Here is an 18519-nt window from a genome sequence, read left to right as displayed (position 1 = left end):
TTTAGTTCTGACAGAGTGGTGGGTACATCAAGCACAGCAGCTTTATTTTTCAAGGACACTTGAGTCAAGTTTGCTTATCCAAGTCAAGACCATTAAGGGTTGGAAACAGACTGAAAGGAAATTAACTCTAACATCTGACCATTCCAATGTTCTGAATCCCACATTCAGCAGTATTTGAGAAAGAAGGCAACAAGAAGCAGCCATTTGTCTGGATCCCTTGGATACACAAGCACAAGCACATGTGATAGGAAGTGGAGTACAAAGGACAAGGGGGTATGTGAGGATGCTATGTTGTTAAAGCAAAGCCACTCTCAGGCATGAATTGTGCCAGGAAGGTTTCCATGGAAGCCTCTCTGAGCTGCCAAGACAATGAAATACGGATAATCAATGCCAGATTTTGCTAGGCATGATTTTGCTAGGTGCTTTGGATGGGGCTGAAATCTTGGATTTTCAATATATTTTTTAGTATGTGACCACAGAATTCATTGGAGATTTTAAATCTAGAAGGTAATGCAGAAGAGGGTGGTTTGTGTTCCTCCTGCTATTTTGGCCACCCACCCCAGCCAGAAAGTCAGTCGTTGGGGCTGAAGGGAGGTGTTCTCCAAAATAACAGGAGGAACGCACAACTGCTTGTCTCTGACAAAGGAGTGGAGCCTACATCCCATCACTAATCATCTCATGCAGTGGCATGATTTAACTCCATTTGAGATGCTCATGCTGTGAAATAAGGGCCAGCCCCTTGCCAGAGGTACTCTGAGGCACAGGAGGGGTGGCACAGGGAGAAAACCCATCCTCTCTTGCAACCTTCTCCTGTCTGGTGCCCTCCAGCTGTTTTTGCCTACATCTCCCAGTATGCCTGACCACTGGCCATGCCAGTGGAGTAGGGTACATGGAAGGTGAAAGCCAAAGCATCTGGAAAGCACCTGGTTAGGGAAAGCTGCTCTGTTGCATGTTTAGGAATTACCAATTTTACACATGTGTTAATTTCAGTCAGAGAACAAAAGAGTGCAAAATTGTTATTGATAGGGATACCTTCCATTTCCATTTGAATCATCTCTGACTGAACATAGTCTGTCATGCTTTGAGGTACATTTAAACTATTCTGGGCTTTCAATTCGGAAATTACATGAGCAGAGCTGGCTGGAGCCAGAGGTCAGACTAGATGGCTCAAGAGATCCCTTCTGACTCTGTTTCTATGTGTCTATGTAACCCTTTGGGTTCATACAGAAGAAGGCTGCCACTTTATAAAATCACATTATTTGGTCAACATGCATGGATGGGAAAGTGGAACAGCATCTGCATTTGATAGGGAATGCTGATCTTGCTGACCTTTCCTCTTTCCTTGACCCTACAAATTCAAGCTGTGCTGAGAATGATGCGCCCCCAGGTCACTTTTACCTGGTATGAAATTCCTCCATGGGGAGAGATATTTGGAACAATATCATGCCCCCTGTGAAACCAAATACAAGGATATTATACATCTAGGATCATTCCATTCCAGTTATCTGGTCTATAAGACATGAACTGCCCTGTTTACAAAACCGATTTGAAATAATATATTGTCTCTCTAAGGGGAGTAAGCAGTTTGTAAATTTATAAAGAGCATAACTCTGTATGGCTTTATCTGGTATATGTAAGAGTACATTAAAGCAGCCTTGTCCAATACTGCTTGGTGTGTGTGGTGTTTTCTTTCTGTGACTCCAAAATACCAATCATCATAAAATTAGACTTATGAATTATTGGACAAAAATTGAATTGGGTATGACTAGGGGCCATGTAGTTGTTTTACACTCAAAGCAATTTACATTCAAAATACATCAATAGTATTAGTAGCAGCATTAAGCAGGATCAGCAGCAAAATGTTACAGCATGGAGACCCTTGTATTGTGTCCCAGTCAGTCAACTGTACTCACTTCCAGGATATGCCCCTTGCCCCCAGCTTTCCATGCCCTCTGCACCCTGCAACCCTCATTCAGCACTCTGTGTTCCCCAAGCACACTCAGTCCCTATTAGACTGGGCTGGCTAGCCCCTGCCCACATGTTTGTGCTAATGTAAACCTCAGGCTTTCCCAGGCCTGCTGGTGCCTCCCTCTTGCATGTGGACGGTGTCATCTTGGCGACGTAACACCAGGCACTTGGAGAAATGCGTTTGCTCATTCAAAAAATGCACACGAGAATCTAGGAGAGCATTATTCCATATTGGCAGTCCCAGCTCCAGCTTTTTCAGGGTCCCTGGACAAGACACACTCAGTGCCCCCTTCCTCAGTCTCCCTGTTCACCACTGTTGCCGCTAGTTGCCCTGCCTTGTCTTCCTTTCTCATCATAGCTACCGTGTGCTTCAAAGAAAGTCAGACAGAGGATGGGGGAGCTGTCATTCCTCATCTCCTCTGGTTTCTAAGAGAAAAGCTAACAAGCAGGTGGATTGCAATGATGAAAAGGAAGAGCAAGTATAGGGAGCTATACTTGGCCCCTGCTGTGGTACAGGGCCTCAGCAGGTGCCCAGACATGCCAACCTTTGACACCAGCCCTGCTTACTGTAACATATTCCTTTGGCACTGTAATCGCGTAAGTCTGAAAAGTCAAAACAAATCAGATTTGCACATAGAATATTTTAATGCTACCTTTTGATGACTTTCCTCTTGCGTGTGCAGTCTTTCAAAGGGGCTATCTCAGCATCCACTGTTTCCACACCCTACCCCAGAAATAGTTTTAAAACAACACTTTCTTTTTTAAAACAGAGGAGGAGGAGAATTGGTATCTATTTTCCACACTGACATCACAAGAACTATCCAATTGGTGTTACCAACTGCTAAACAATACTGCATATAAGTTTGACAAGGGCACTAACTTTGCTAATGGGGAGGTTGTACTGAGTATTATGTTTTGCAGTTGGAGTGATGGCAACCTTGGTTTCAGCAGCATCAGTTGACATTAGAACGTGTGGGTGCTGCAACTTGTCAGATCTGCAATATTTCCAAGAGGAAAAATACAGAAGGGGTTTTTCCCTGCGTAAGTCCCAGAGAAGAGAAAAATTGGATGGGAAAAGGTCACACTTCTTTCCCTGTGTACTATGACACCCCCATGAATTCCTATGTAGCATTAAAAATGGGGAAAGGGCTTGCATTGGTGCTAAAAGACAGCTTCTATTTGGGATGGTTTGGACTGGAAAGAATTGGCTAGCTTTGCCTTCGGTGACATTTAAATGAATCCTAGTAAGTACAGTATTTCCAAACTTGCATACAAAGATAGAAATTTGCATATATAAACTTTATGCAGATTTGTGTCCCATGGGCCTGGTCCCTGAGTATTTTGAGTGCCAAGCAATGTCTCTGTCAAGAAAGAAGGTTCCTGCATTTTTGAAGCCATTCTTTTCTGTGCTTAGGCATCAACCAGTGGTCTGTATGCAATGTAAAGGCTGAAACATGTGATATACCTTTGACAAACCTGCACCTCCTCCTCTTCTTTCCCCTATAACTTGTAAAAGGGCAAAATGCATGAGCTGATGTTGTTACATTGTGAATCCCCCTGACCTTGCATTTTATTAGCTGCTGCTTGGAGGGAATTAGGCAAACACATTTAATTTTGCCTTGCTAAACATGACAGGGTTACTTTATATTTTACAGGAGGAAGTCATGTAGGACTGCTGCTTTTTGTAGTGGCCAAAACATCTAAGACTCACCTTAGCATGGGACATTAGATACTAATTCCTTTTAGTTTGTTCAACTTCAGGAACAATCCACTAGATGGAGTCTATTTCCTTCAAGTCCATCTGTTTAGGTTTCAGATCGCTAACTATGCAATCCCATGCATCTCTACTCAGAAGGAAGTCCCACTGAATTTAATGGAACTTGAATTCAAGTAGACATGGGATTGCACCATAAGGGCAAGTCCCTATTCAAGTTTAATCCAGAAAAAGATCCCACAATTTCCAGTCAGGTGTGCGTCATGCTGAGAGCTGTAGGACTATTTTCAGAGTAAACATGCCCAAGATTGCTCCCTAATGGTATTACTGCATTGTGGCTGCAATTCTATGCAAATCCTATTGAAGTTCTGAGTAGACATCCATAGGATTACATTGTAAACTGCCTAATTTTGAGGGATATGTGGCAAATTGCCACTAGCTTGAGGATTCCATAGAGAATTAGAATGAGCCAAAGCTAATGGTTAGCGGCATCAATTCACAATTATGATTTTGGAGATCCCTCCGCACCCTTCTTCGAGGCTTTCTTGCTTGTTCTGCTTCATCTCTTTTGCATCCATTTCATTCACTCTTGCATCTTTTCATCATGCTTCCTGGTGTCAGGAGTAAATCCCAGTAGTGACGATACGGAGGCTAAGTACCAAGCGGTATAATTCGTTCTTGCAAGAGCGGGCACCCACCACTCAGGTAGCGCACTGTTTACGCATGAAACATTGCTTTTTATCCCCTTTTGCCGGCTCACAGACCCTTCCTCTTTTCCCCCATTGGCTGGGCTACTCAGAAGGTACAATCTTCTCCATCCGCCTACTTCATACTGCCCCTTGATATGCTCCTCCTCCCACACATACATCCCATGTTCATGCTAATGAGCCCATTACCTATGAGAGGTGTGTCAGTTACTATCCATGCACCTATTAAGCATGCGCAGTATCTTCTAAAAGTTCAACAGGTCAGAGTGGCCTTGCAGATTCTTACTTGATGCCAACTTGCTTCTTAGATCTTGTGGGAGGATGAGATAGGAAGAACAGGCCTTCTTCCAGGCTCATTACAGCCAGTTCTAAAAAGGTAATCAATTTCCTGCTCTCCTCCACTGAAGGTGACAGTTTTACCACTGTCCTCCAATTTTTACCCCCTTTGGCATTTTTCCGGACTTTGATGTAAGAAACACTGTTTCCCTTAGTACAACTATTTACATGATTTGATTCTCAGGCTTTTTGGCCTTAAGGGACTTCAATGATCCTGTCCTAGCCCTGTATTTCTCATTTTCTTTGGGTTTTACCTTAACACTTAGTAACAGTAAAATTTCATTTCTCACACTGGTGACTCATTCCAAATGCGGTCTCCTATGAGTTTTTGACCTTTAGCACCACCTTTAATAAAGTTGGTTTGCCAAAATTAAAACAAGCAGCATAATAAAAAGTGAACTCAAAACAACTTGCAGACATTAAGCCAATTAACAGAGCACTCTAGGGTGGGGAGAGAATCCATGGGCTAGGAAGGAACCACCATTTCCTAAACTGGAAGGTTGAGGGTGGGTTTTTCACTTTTTCTCTTAAAAAATCCCTCCCCCACCTCAGCCCCTTTGGTTCCATTGCAAAGAGAAACAACAGTGCTAGCTCCATTACTGATGTGATGTGCATATATTGGCAAAACAGGAGGCCTTGGGATCCAGCAACTTTTAATTGTAGTTACATCCTACTGTTCCTTCAGCACTCACTGTAACATGTGCCAGTCTCCCGAGTAGGCCAGGCTGAGGCCTACAAATGTCAGCTGCCTATGCTATTTATGTCTCCTGCTTCTTTAAAACCACTAGCGACCGATTAGCTCCAACATCATTAGAGACAGCTTCCATTGCTAGGGCTGGATTAATCATTAAGTGACATACACTGTGAGGCAGGACGCTGACAAAAACTTGGATGTTGTGCTGGAGCACATGTGATAGGCAGATAGCGTTAGCAATGATCATGATTCTACCTGCAACAAGTTTTTTTTTTAAATGCCAGCAGTCCAGCTGAATCCATCCCAGTGTTTTTAAACACGGACTGAATTTGCATGATACACTATGCCATGGGGGGAGGGGCTAAGCAAGTCATGTGACACCCCTTGGTTCCCTGGGGTGGCTTATAAACCAGCCCCAATGGTTCTAAAGTTTAGGAAACTCTCTATGGCTTAGTGTGTCATCTGAACCTGAGCAACATGCTAAACCATGGTCAAGCTGAAAAGTAGAAGGGTCCCTTAGCCAGAGTGATCAAAGGGGGTTCTTGCTCTAGCCAAGGGGCTCAAAACAAAGTGCCCAAGCAGCACTTAGCACAGCTGTCACTGTTTGTACCCACACGCCCCTCTCCTTCCTGCATTGGCAGGAATACAGGGGGAAACCTGGCCCCAGTGTGCCGTGGAGGAAGCAGTCAGTCTTGCTACATCACAAGACCATGCCACAAATTTAAGCCACCCTGAACTTCAAGTGTCATCTGAACCTAGCTATTGGGGGAAGGGGTTTGGTTGAAGTACTGTTTTCTACTCCAAGCTTAAAAGAGAAAGGAAGGTCAAAACTTTGAAATATGCACAACACACACAGTAAACATTTGTCATTCTGAATGGGATCATGTTCAGATCTTTCAACTGTAATTTTTAAAAATTAATATAGAGAGCCAGTAAGTGGTCTACTTTAATAACAGAAATCAGATGCTGGTTCTTCAACCAGTCCACTGATCATAGCCTGATCAAGTGACAAGTATACTTTTGTTTGGTTTAGGAAACCAGTGTAATTGCAATTGAGTCAATTTATTCACATTTCCATGACAACGGAACATAGCCTATTATTTTCAACAGAACATTTCCAGTTATTTCCTTCACATATCCAAGTTTTGCAGAGGGAAAAGAACTTACAAGACAGAAGACAAGAATAATATATTGTACAGAATAGAATATTTCCTACAAGCCTGTAAGTTAAGATGTTATGGATCATCGTCAGATGTAACAACTTCTGAACTGTCAAATGAAAGTATTGTGAGGAAAATATTTTTAAACATTCATCACTGCCTCTGGTTGGTATAGATGGTCTGACATTGTTTGTGGCAAAATGGCTGGTGAGCCAAACAGCAAAGGCATTTTCGAACTACTTAATAAATATATTTTATTTATTTCTTTCGGGGGGTTTTTTATGTGGCCTTGAAGGGTAGAAGTCTCTCAAGGTGACATGCAAGGTAAAAACTATAACAAGTGGATGCAGTAAAATCAGAAAATACATAGGAAAAGGGAGAGCTGCTTTGGCAGCAGTACATGTGAAAAAGACTTTGGTGGATCAAAGCACTATAAGCCAGCAATGTGTTGAAGCAGTTATGAAAGCTAATGCAATCTTCAGCTGCATTACCCGAAACATAGTGTAGAGATAATGGGAAGTCCCCTGGGATAGGTTACTGGAAGGCAAGGGAGTTGAGGAAGGGTGGATGGCACCCAAAAGGGAGGTTTTGGAGGCGTAAATGTTGCTGGTACCTCTAGTTCGTAAGGGGGGAGGTGAAGAAGAGCGCCGCCATGGATGCGAAAGGAGGTGGTTAGAGGGATTAGACACAAGAGGAACCTCCACAGGAAATGGGCACTGGGGCAAATAGACAAAAGGGTATACTGGGAGGAGGAGGCCCGTTGCAGAAGGATTCTTCACAAGGCTAAGGCTGATTACGAGCTGAGACTTGCCAAGAATATCAAGAGCAACAAAAAGGGCTTCTTTCAGCATGTAAATAGAAAGAGAAAGGGGAGACAAGTGGTGGGACCACTAAATAAGGAGGAAGGAGATCCAGTGACTGATACAAGGGAACAAGCACAGATGCTAAATGACTATTGTGCCTCTGTGTTCTCCTCAAAGCAGGACAGGGGAGATCCGCATAGATTAGATGAGGCTGGGGACTTAGGGGCACAAATTAGAGTCACCCCCTGTGAAGTCAAGGAGCTCCTCAGGGAACTGGATGTTACAAAGTCACCAGGCCCTGACCGGTTTCACCCGAGAGTACTTAGAGAGTTGGCAGGTGTTCACTCACACCCGCTGGCCTCTATTTTTGAGGCCTCGTGGATAACCGGTGAGATTCCAGAGGACTGGAGGGTGGCATCAGTGGTCCCAATTTTCAAAAAGCAGTAGTAGAGGGGACATGGGGAATTACAGACCAGTTATCCTTACGTCCATTGTAGGAAAAACAATGGAAAGGCTCATAATAGAGAGAGATCTAGTGATGCTAGATAGGGAAGAGAGGCTGGTGGCCACACAACCCAGCTTCCGCAAAAACAGGTCCTGCCAGACAAACCTTGTGAATTTCTACAACAACATTTCAAGGGGGCTAGACAGAGGGGATGCAGTGGATGTGGTTTACCTGGATTTCAGCAAGGCCTTTGACAAAGTGCCCCATGATATCCTGGTTGAGATAGACCAATGCACTGTCTGATGGATTAGGGCATGGTTGACTGACTGAAAGCAGAGGGTAACCATTAGTGGGGAATCATCAGGATGGTGGCCAGTGACAAGCAGGGTCCCCCAGGGCTCTGTCCTGGGGCCGATCCTGTTCAATCTTTTCAGCAATGACATGGAAGGAGGGGTGAACAGTCTGCTGATCAAATTTGCAGATGATACAAAAATGGGGACAGTGGCCACAACCTAGTAGTGAGTGCTCCAGATCCAAAAGGATCTGGGCAGACTATGGAAGTGGGCAGGAGACAACAGGATGACGTTCAATGTGGATAAATGCAAGGTCTTGCACTTGGGGCATAGGAATAGGTGTCATAAGTACAGGTTAAGGGACAAGTGGCTGGAGAGCAGCACTTGGGAAAGGGTTCTCGGGGTGCTGGTTGACTGCAGGCTGAACATGAGTCAGCAGTGTGATGCGGTGGTCAAGAGGGCAAATGCCAGCCTTGGTTGCATAGTCAGAAGGGTGGCTTCTAGATTGAGAGAGGTATTATTACCACTCTATACAACTCTGGTGTGCCCATAGCTGGAGTACTGTGTTCAGTTCTGGGCCCCTCGTTACAGGATGGATATAGCCATGTTAGAGTGAGTGCAGCGTAGGGCCACAAGGTTGGTGGGGAAGCCGTATGAGGCGAGACTGAGGGAACTGGGTCTTTTCAGCCTGGAGGAGACTCCAAGGGGATCTTTTGGTGACATACAGTTATGTGAGGGGGTGTCACATGGAGTTGGGTAGAGACCTGTTCTCCCCTGCAGAGGAAGGCAGGACGTGCTCCAGTGGAGCAAAGTTCAGGGAACCAAGGTTCAGTTTGGATGCCAGGAAGTACTTCCTGACACTTAGGACCCCAAGGGTATGGAATGGGCTTCCATGGGAGGTGGTTGAGGCCCCATCGGTGAAGTGCCAGTCAAATGCACCATAGAAACCAGAGGAAAAACTAATAAAGTGAGGGCATGAAGTTTAGGGGAAAAGACCCCACAAGGGTCAGTTGGCCAAAGTTGGCCCTCTTGAAGTCCCAGCTTCTAGTGCTCGACCTACTGCACGTCCCCAGTCCCCTGATCTCAAAGCAAAGGATGGAGTGATCACTGGCATCCAAAACTCCCCTAATCTGTACCCCATCTATCAGCTCCTCCCTGTTGGTCCAAACCAAGTCAAGGATGCCCCCCTCCACCGGTCGTCTCTTGGACCCTCTGCATGAAAAATCCTCCCTCTATAGCATCTAGGAAGCGACATGACTGGGCTGTCACCACTTAGTGAATCTCCCAACTAATATCTGGGAGATTGAAATCTCCCATAATTACTGTGTCCTTTCCCCGAGATATCCTTAGAATCTAATCTGTCAGGACATCATCCACGGTCTCAATTTGACCTGGAGGGTGGTAACATACCCTGGCTGTCAGGTTCCTCTCCCTGTCAAAACCCCTTAATTTCACCTAGACTGCCTCTACCAGATCCCCATCTGCACTGCATTCTATCTGACTGCATCCTATCCCTTCCCTGACATAAAAAGCTATGCCCCCACCCCTCCTATGTCATACCCTCCTATTTAATTTAAAAAATTAATTAAAAAAACTTCCCCCAGGGAAGGGTGTCCCCAGGCAGCCCGGGCTGCAGCTAAGGGACACAGACAAGGGATGACACCCTTAATGCTTCATCGTTGGCACTGCCAGCAGCTGAATATAGCTTTATAAGCCTCTCAGGCCGGTGGCTCCGCCCCCTGCTTCCTCCTGGCCCCTCTAGCCTCTCTGACCCCACCTCCCTTCCTCTCCACTGCTCCTGTCCCCCCCACTCCTCTGCCCAGCTCCTGCCTTGCCTTCGCCAGTCCCCTGGCCACCCTCAGCACACTCCACCAGCCTCTGCCTCTGCTGCTCTGCCAAGAGCAAAAAAAGAGAAAGAAAGTCAGCACTTTTATTTCCCTATTTTCTTTTTATTTTAGGTTTCTAAATTGTAAGCCATGTTGAATCTTGTCACATGGAGATGTGTCTGTTATTCAGAAACAGTTATTAGGCAAGTGGAAGCTGACAAGGAAAGAAGAAAAACATGACAACAATTCCTAATTTTATTTGGCCCAAGAGGAATTAAGAGTGTTAGGCACCTTGGTGTGAAGTAATGATGGGATTTAATTATTACCCTGTCAATTAAATTGGGGTCCTTTCACAATCCCCACACCAAAACGTAAAAAAATAAGTGAACCCCAAAGGTACTGTAAAGCCTAACCTCCTGCTCCCTGCTCAAACTGTATTGCTGTGTCTAATGTTTCTGGCATAACAACCTCTCTTCTTCAGAGGCAACCTTTCTTTTTCTTTTACATTTGAATGAGCCCCGCCCTCCCTTTCTTTGTTCATCTTTCCACAGCCCAGAACTTGGCAACTTCTTGATCACTCAGCTGTGGAATTAGTAGCTCTTCTAAAGTAACATTCTGTTGGTTAAGTCAGTGACTAGGCTGTAATCCTAGTATATACACTTACTTGAGAGTAAGGCCCACTGAACTCAGAGAGGAGTCTTGTATAGCATTGAGTTGTTCATTTATGTAGCTTGAAGGCAGCAATGTGGAAGTCAATTTCACTTCAGTATCATGAATGCTCTCCTTAACATAGTCTAGATCATGTTTCAGGCAAGAGTAGTGTATGGTATGGACCTTCCTATGAAACCTCTTTACTAAGTGAAGAACACATTAGGGCTTTGTTACTTGAGGTCTTTCAGCTACTGCTTTATGGAAGCTTCTTGTTTTCATTGTGGGAGGAAAAATATGACCTTTACCCAGGACTTTTTCCCCCGGGTTTGTATTTTTGTGTCTTTCTATATATTCTATTGACCAAGCAGCTGTGCTACAGCTTCAACAGAATGGATCTGTGACTTTTTACAGGGCTTTTATTCCAACATGTTCCAGTCTGAAATTTAATACCAACTTTTCCTTGCTCTAAAAGTCCCCATGCAAAAATAGCTGGAAAACACGGGAGTGGCCCTGGGGGAGGATGACATCATGAGTGATGATCACATGCTCTACTTAGAGAAGCCCTTAGCAATCAGGACCAACAGCAAGTGTTGGCATGGCTGAGCACTTGCCAAGGGTCCACATGCCAGGAGAGGTCTTGCTAGCAAGCGCTCCCCTACACACACCCCATTGTAACCTGTGCTCTATCTCTCACTATCTTTCTCACTATGGCCCCAAAAACTGGTGATGAAGAAAAAGGGTAGATGCCATTGTTCATTCGCTTATAGGCTTTCTGCTGGCAAGCAAGCAGATGATAGCAATGATGCAGCAAAGGAAAAGGGACTGCAACAGCAGGTGACAATGATGGTAAAAAGGTAGCTCCACCAAGGGAGGGACTTTGTTAAGAGTGTTTTAAATGCTTCCAAATTCTGAAACTGACACTGTTAGACCTATGTACAAGACTGATCACATAACTGTCTTTCCAGAATCAACATAAAACTGAAAACCATCATCTGAATCTTAAATGCAGCATATGAGAGCCAGTGTGGTGTAATGGTTAAGAGCATGGGACTGGGACTCAGACGATCTGGGTTCTAGTCTCTACTCAGCCATGGAGCCAACTGGGTGACTTTGGGCCAGTAATAGGCTTTCAGCCCAACCTACCTCACAGGGTTGTTGTTGTGGGGATAAGATGGAGGAGAAGATGTAAGCTGCCTTGAGCCCTTTGTAGGAAAAAGGCAGAATATAAATCAATAAATAACTAAATAAATAAAATATGACAAAAGCATGTTTGGGGCTTGTTCAGCCCGCCCACCCCATGCACATAGGATTCATTGCATGAACAATCATAGTTTAATCTTCTTACATGACTGCAGTAGCTGACACAAAAGTCTGCACTTTAGGTACAGTGCAAAGTTAGGCTTGCCTAAAATGCCTCGGAGCCCGTGCTTTTTAAGACCTCCTAAGTCATCTGTACATTTTACACTAGTGTTTTATACTCAGCCTAATGCTGCTATCCTACCTGTATTTCCTGCAGCAAGCCCAGTTAAACATGATGGATGTACTTCCAAGTATAGAAAGGATTATGTTGCAAGCCTGCAATCTTCTACCTACTTATCTGAGTGTAACTAAGTCTCATTGTTGAACTAACTTCCAAGTAAACATTATTAGGGCTTCAGTATAACTTCTGATAATGCATGGAGGGGTTTCATTTCATGGACATTGAACTGTAATTCAGAAGTTTCCAAATAACATCTCTACAGAAGCAAACACATCAGAGCTTGAGGAAAAGCTACCCATACCACCTGTGACATTGGAGCATCATGCTCGGTGGCAAATGGAGGGCACATGAATCCCTTCCAACAAACATAGCTGATTAGCCAGACTGGAATTAGGCAAGCTGAAAAAACGAAAGACAAGCAGGAGAGTAGGAAGCAAACTGTCTTTCCCTCTCCCTCTTTATTATTTCAGTTTTCAATATTTACTTGTTTGACTACGCTGGATCCAAAGATAAGACAGAAATAACTTTCTGTACTTGCATGTGAAATCATTATTGTTGGCTTGTTGGCAAACCCATGTTCTATTCCACTTTCTATCCAATAGAAGGATGCCTAAAAATTTAGATGAAAATAAGAGTTTTCCTTTCTGTAAACATTACTGCTATGTTCTACTGAGTTTGTATAACATGGTAAGCTACTGTGGGTAAGAAGTCATGGTGGGTTGCTATGCAGTCTGAACTCAGCCTATAACATAGAAACAGAGCGAGTCAGAAGGGCCGTCTAGTCTGACTCCTGGCTCTAGCCAGCTCTGCTCACAACATGCCTACCATGTGCGTGTCTAGCCTATCCTTGAACACCCTCGCTGATGGGGCCTCAACCACCTCCCAGCAACCCATGGTTTGTTCTATTGCTTATTTAACTCATGTTGGGCTGGTATGTTGGCATAGGGGGCGAGTGTTTAAAAGTGCCACTGAGTCTTTGGACAAGAATGGTCAGAAACACTGCCTTACCAAGTTGAGTGGGAAGGCATGGCTATATCAGACCCTGTTTCTGAATGGGCCATGACATAGCAGACTGCAGATATTGGCAGGTAAGAGGATGTGCTTCAAAACATGACAGCAGCATTGCAAGTGGTTGTGCAGAGACACCAGGGGTGACTGCAGTATATGCCATATTCTGACGTGCTGCCACTGGGGATGTGCAAGGAATCCATTTTGCGGGTGGGAATACATTGGATTCCCTGGGCTGGGCTCCAATCTGCTTTGCAATAATTCCGAGTCCATGTTTCTGGCAATCATGCCCAGTGTTCATGGGATGCTTACCAGTAAGTGAGCTCAACACTGCAACTGATGCAAAAGAAGTTTGATTGCACAGAGCTCACCAAGGATGGAGCCCTGTGTAACTGCTGTCCAAGCAGCATTCTTCTTCCATGCTATGTGCAGCAGCCATTAGTGCTGCTGCACGTGGCATGAGAAAAGGTTGCTGGCTGCACAGCCGTCATTCCACATGGACTTCATGGACTTCCTCTTGGTTCAGCTTGCTTTGCAAGACCAAGCTGAAGAGAAGCCCATGAATGCCAGAGGGCTAGGGGGATGAGGACAGCAATTGGTGAGGATGATTATTAAAAAGTTAAAAGGGCTCCTTCTGTTAAGAGCTGGGGTTCCTCAAAACCACAGACCTTTCTTGCAAAACATTTATTGAGCAAAGCATTTTCCAGACAGACAAACCCCAGAATGAACAGTTTGTTGAACCCAAGCTAATATTCACCTCCAGGAACTATCCTTATGAGTATGCCTGGGCCCCTTCACTTTGGTAGGGGCCTTCTGAAAATGAGCACACTGCCTTTCTGCACACCTACCCTCCAATTGAGCCATGTTTCTCTGCTGATAATGCGCCATGGGGACAAGAGCCATGCCTGCCTCTTGTCTTTCAGAAACTCCCCTGTCCCCAGTCCCCTCCTGCCACTGTAGGTCTTGGTTATTCTCAGAGACTGCCTGCCCACCTGGGGAGTCTGGCCTTGAGATAGGCATCTCCACTTCACTAATCTTAATGTCTGGAGATAGCCCACATTCCAAGCCCTCCCCCACATCTCTTTCTCTGCCTCTAATTCTTCTTCTTGGGACTGGCCAGCAACCCCTGAGAGTGTGCACCCAAAGCAGCTGAAAGTATTTCTCACTTTCAATACAGGCCAACCCTAGCTGCCACAATAGTTGCTTCGATTAACCAACCCTCCAGCTTCCTCCTGCAGGAAGTGGTGCTGTACTACCTGTCTTTCCTATAGCAGAGCCATTGTTCTGTGGCAAAGAGCCAGCTGAGCAGGAGTATCCCCGACACCCCAGCAGGAGGTGGGGGAAGGAGAACCAAGGAATAGCAGAAGTCACCAGTTATGTCCTCTGATGGAGGAAAAAAAAATAGAGGCAGTACTCAGTAATTCCCATTCTTGTAGCATGTTAAAACCTGCTGTCTCCTTTCCCCTGCTGCTTAGCACTTTTTCTCTTCCCTATTTGTATATTAATGAAAACAAAAATGCTTTGCCAGATGCACATTCAAAAACACTTGTAGGCAGCAAGATGCAACATCGTCGTGCCCCAGGTGGTTCATTGGTGGGACAGAAAGGTCAGTTTCTGATCCATTACTTTAGTTTCTGGCTTTGGGGAAGCACCACAGAATAGAAGCACACTTGCTTAGCTATAGTGTTGGTTCACCTACCAGCACAGAATAATCTGGCACCTTAGGCACAGAGGTGCATTTCTCCTGTTGTACAACTGGGATGCTGTCTTAGTCTGAAGGTCATGGAATGGCTTCCCATTTGTGCTCAGAAAGAGTCCTCTGATCCCCTTTCTCTGCTTTTTGCAAAAGTTGCATGCCCATTATTGTTATTACATTTATATTCTGCCATTTTCCTCTTCCAAGGAACTCAAGGCTATGTAAGCTTCTAACTTCCCTGTTGGAAAGAGTCTAGGAGAGGCTGACTTCTGGATCTGCTCCAGCTGGATTTCTGCCCTACAAATAGCCACATGCGAAGAATTCCACATTGGGAGGTAAATAAGGTTGATACCAGACATTTGCAACTGTTCTAGCCAAATTTTACCTGTTCCAGGACCATCTTCCACCAAATGCCCTGAGTTGAAGGATCCTGATGGTTAGTTTCTGAAAAGAATGCTTATTGTCATTTTATTAAAGTCACCTTGGAAGGATTTGTATCCTGAAGGGGGGCATCTAATGAACTGCAATACGTAACTCCCCCACCTTCCCAAACAGAACTGGGCCAGGAGGTATTAATGGTCTCGCTTTACACTTTTGGCGCTGGGAGCACAGCGGCCATGTAGTGGTTTTGTTCGTTTTTAACTGCATGCGGCCTTCCCTTTGTACTTTTAAAACCATTTTGACTAGCGAGCGCGCTGAGCGCACGAAAAGCGGGCTCTGTGTTCTATGCATGAGATAAATATGCCATAGCGCCCCCCTCTTTCTAGGAAGGCGAACCGCTCCGGGTACAAAGCAGAAGAGCACCCCCTCTTCCTCTTCTACTACGGCCGTAACTACTGCGCAGGTAAAGGCTGCGGTGGGGGCGAGCCCAAGCAGGAGCCAGCGTGCCCCCCGCGTATCCTTTTCCGCCGGTCCCCTTCTCTGCGCCCGCGAAGCGGTTAAGTCACGGCAGGGAGGGGGCGGATGACGCGGGCTCCACGACGGCAAATCCGGAAGGGGCGGAGTGGATGGACTAGGCTACCGGGCCCTGCTTGAGTGACCGCGACCGACTGACTGCTTGACTGGGACGCGCGATGTGGAGGGTGAGTAGGCCGCAAATTTCGCAACCCGTCTGGGACAGTGGGGTGGGGGAGACGCAGGGACGGCGAGCCCCGAGGGGCACGAGTAGCCGGGGAAGGAAAGGGGGGAAAGGGAGGGAAGGAGGACGCGGCAGGCCTACACCCGGGTTATGGCGCAGCGAGGCCGGGCCGGGTCAAGTGAGGCTGCGGGGGGCAAGTGAGGCTGCGAGCTCAGTCGGCGACAGGGTGAGTTTCAGTCACAGACAAAGCGGATGACGGTGACGAGAAGACGGAGGGGGTGGTGGGGAACCCGGCCGTTGTTGCCGCCGCCTCTCCTTGTTCCTTGAGAGGGCTTCCATTGTAGGCCCCTCGCGACTGCAAAGGGTGGCGGCGGGGTAGTCGGAGCCAAGAACCGGCAGTTTTTCTTTTCAGCCTGCCCTTTCGAGGCTTGTTAGCTGCCCGAGAGGCCTCAAATGCAACTTATTTCCGTTCACCTTCCAGTGTTTTTCTCTCTTGGGCCCTGCTCCAAACCTTGGAAGCCCCTTCCACGCACGCGAGCTCCTCGCTCGCATTCTCTGTATTTGGCTGGGCTTTCCCGGCCTTCTGTTTCCTTCTGCTCAGCTCAGTGCAGTGTTCTCTTCCCCCTCCCCCCACGCACATCCTATCAGTTTCTATTGACCTGACACGCATGATGTGCCCGACTTGCGAAGGCACTTGGATAATACCTTGCGTATTTTATTGGTCTTTGAGAAAGCCTTTGCAATGTACGCGGTAAGCATAAGGAATAATTAGTCTTTATAAAAAGTTCTTGAACCGTTTCCTCAGTTAGGGCGGCTAAGAGGTGGAATTTACTGCCAGATTTTAATACATGTTTATTCTATTACTCAGGTTTAAATAGCAGAACATACACTTTTGTATACAGTGTAAGTGGCTCCTTCACTAACCCCAATTGCAGTAGTAAGTCTCTTGTAACTTGCTCTCTCACCTCTCCTGCTGCTCACATTGATCTCCCTTAGTGATTAGAACATGCAGCACCTCCTATAAGATTCTCATTTCAGTTTTGCCCATCATGTGATTCCTTTCATTATCTCTTTCTTCTTGCCAGTCTCTACAAGCCCTTTGCTTGGCTTTCTGAATCTAGTTTCAAAGCAGTTATTTTTCACTTTTTTCCTAAACATGGTGCTACAAGAGCTTCTCTCATTTACCCACCTCTCCTGTGAGCCATGTGTACAAGTTTCCAGCACTCCTGCTGTGAGTCTTTGTACTACCTCTCACCACTTTGTAATTGCATCACCTTTTGGGCAGGTGTTTTTGGTAGGAAAAAGGGAAGACACTTTTTAATAAGATGGTTTGCATCTCTGTGGGAAAGTAAGCATAATTTAATAACCATCATTATTTTTTGCTTACATTTGCTAGTAAGCTGTTTCCTTCAATACCTACTCTAACAGTTACATTTTGGGAGAGATAATCTTTTTAATCTTGACTTATTCTGCAGGATACCTTCATCAAGAGTGATGGTGAGGTAAATGTACTGTGTGCTAATTTAGGATGGCTTTTAAACATGTTAACTTTAAAAAAAAATCTGACAGAAGTTAAATATCTAATCATTCTAAAGTATACTTGAATATTGATGCAAAAACAGCAGAACATATTTTCCTAGCTGTGTAGGTAGCATGGGACAGTCTCATAGTAGTTCAGTAATTATACATTAGTTTCAATGCTTTGGTTTCTATAATAAGAAAAAACACAAGGTTTATTTTCCTGGAATTTGATGACTCTTGGATGGAATTTTCTGTATGCCATTGAGAAATGGTTTTCTTCTGCTACAGGATTCTACAGATTGTGGAATATCTGTATTTATATGACTCCCTATCTTGTTTGGATGGAGATATATCAAAATGAGCCAGATGTGGTATAGTGGTTGCCCTATTGGACTAGGAAGACCCAGGTTTAAATCTTCACTGAGCCATGAAGTTTACTTAGTGATGTTGGGTAAGTCAGTGACCAGGTTTGCTTGATCATGGAATGTGGAGTATGCCACAGTGACGTGCCAGGGGAATTTGAATAACTACATTAACTGGCAATGTTTGCTGTTTTGTGTGAACCTGGAGAGTGTCTTGTTGCTGTCATTAACAAGCTACCCAGAGGCTGTTCTAGAGTTCTGGGGTATCCTGTTCACCACAGCTACAAGTCATCCTCATAGGGTTTGCATGACACATCAGGCTGTATTAGTGGAGGTAATTATTTAAATACAACTGGCATGGGGAGAATAAACCACTGTGGTTTATTTCTTCTGTAATCATGCAAACAGAACAAATTATTTTTCAGCCTACCTTGTCTCACTGTAAGGATAAAAAGGAATACTGGTTATTTGAGGTGCATTGATTAGATTAGTTCTTTTTTTCTGTTCCAGAAAGAATAGAGAATACTCCACTGAATATGAAAGTATTAGAATATTGTAATTTATATGAGGTAATTTTAAAAGTTAATAGAACTCATTTCAGGTAGCACTAGTTAACAGACATGCTTAAAGTTGGCACATCTAAGCATTAGTATGATTAGTGCTATAGTACAATTCTTATATGTCTAATTGTTCTCTGGTCAAAATTGAGCAGAACAATTTAATTGTAAGTTTGATTATTCAGTGCCACCTTCATTGTTAAATGCATGAACCAGCATA

The 18519-nt window shown here is 44.9% G+C and overlaps 1 protein-coding gene across 1 annotated transcript in view; it reads left to right on the top strand.

Moving 5' to 3' along the window:
* The first annotated feature begins 15747 nt into the window (after positions 1–15747).
* Positions 15748–18519, top strand: part of CUL1 (cullin 1) — a 55258-nt gene continuing 52486 nt past the window's right edge. The window contains exon 1 of the mRNA XM_044419121.1: positions 15748–15863. The gene's annotated coding sequence lies outside the window, so the exon portion shown is untranslated. The remainder of the gene's footprint in view (positions 15864–18519) is intronic.

Source organism: Varanus komodoensis, unplaced genomic scaffold, assembly GCF_004798865.1.
Source record: "Varanus komodoensis strain SLA01 unplaced genomic scaffold, ASM479886v1 scaffold10, whole genome shotgun sequence".
NCBI classification, from domain to species: domain Eukaryota; kingdom Metazoa; phylum Chordata; class Lepidosauria; order Squamata; family Varanidae; genus Varanus; species Varanus komodoensis.
The sequence above is the reverse complement of the archived record's forward strand: the minus strand, read 5'-3'. Positions and strand labels throughout refer to the sequence as shown.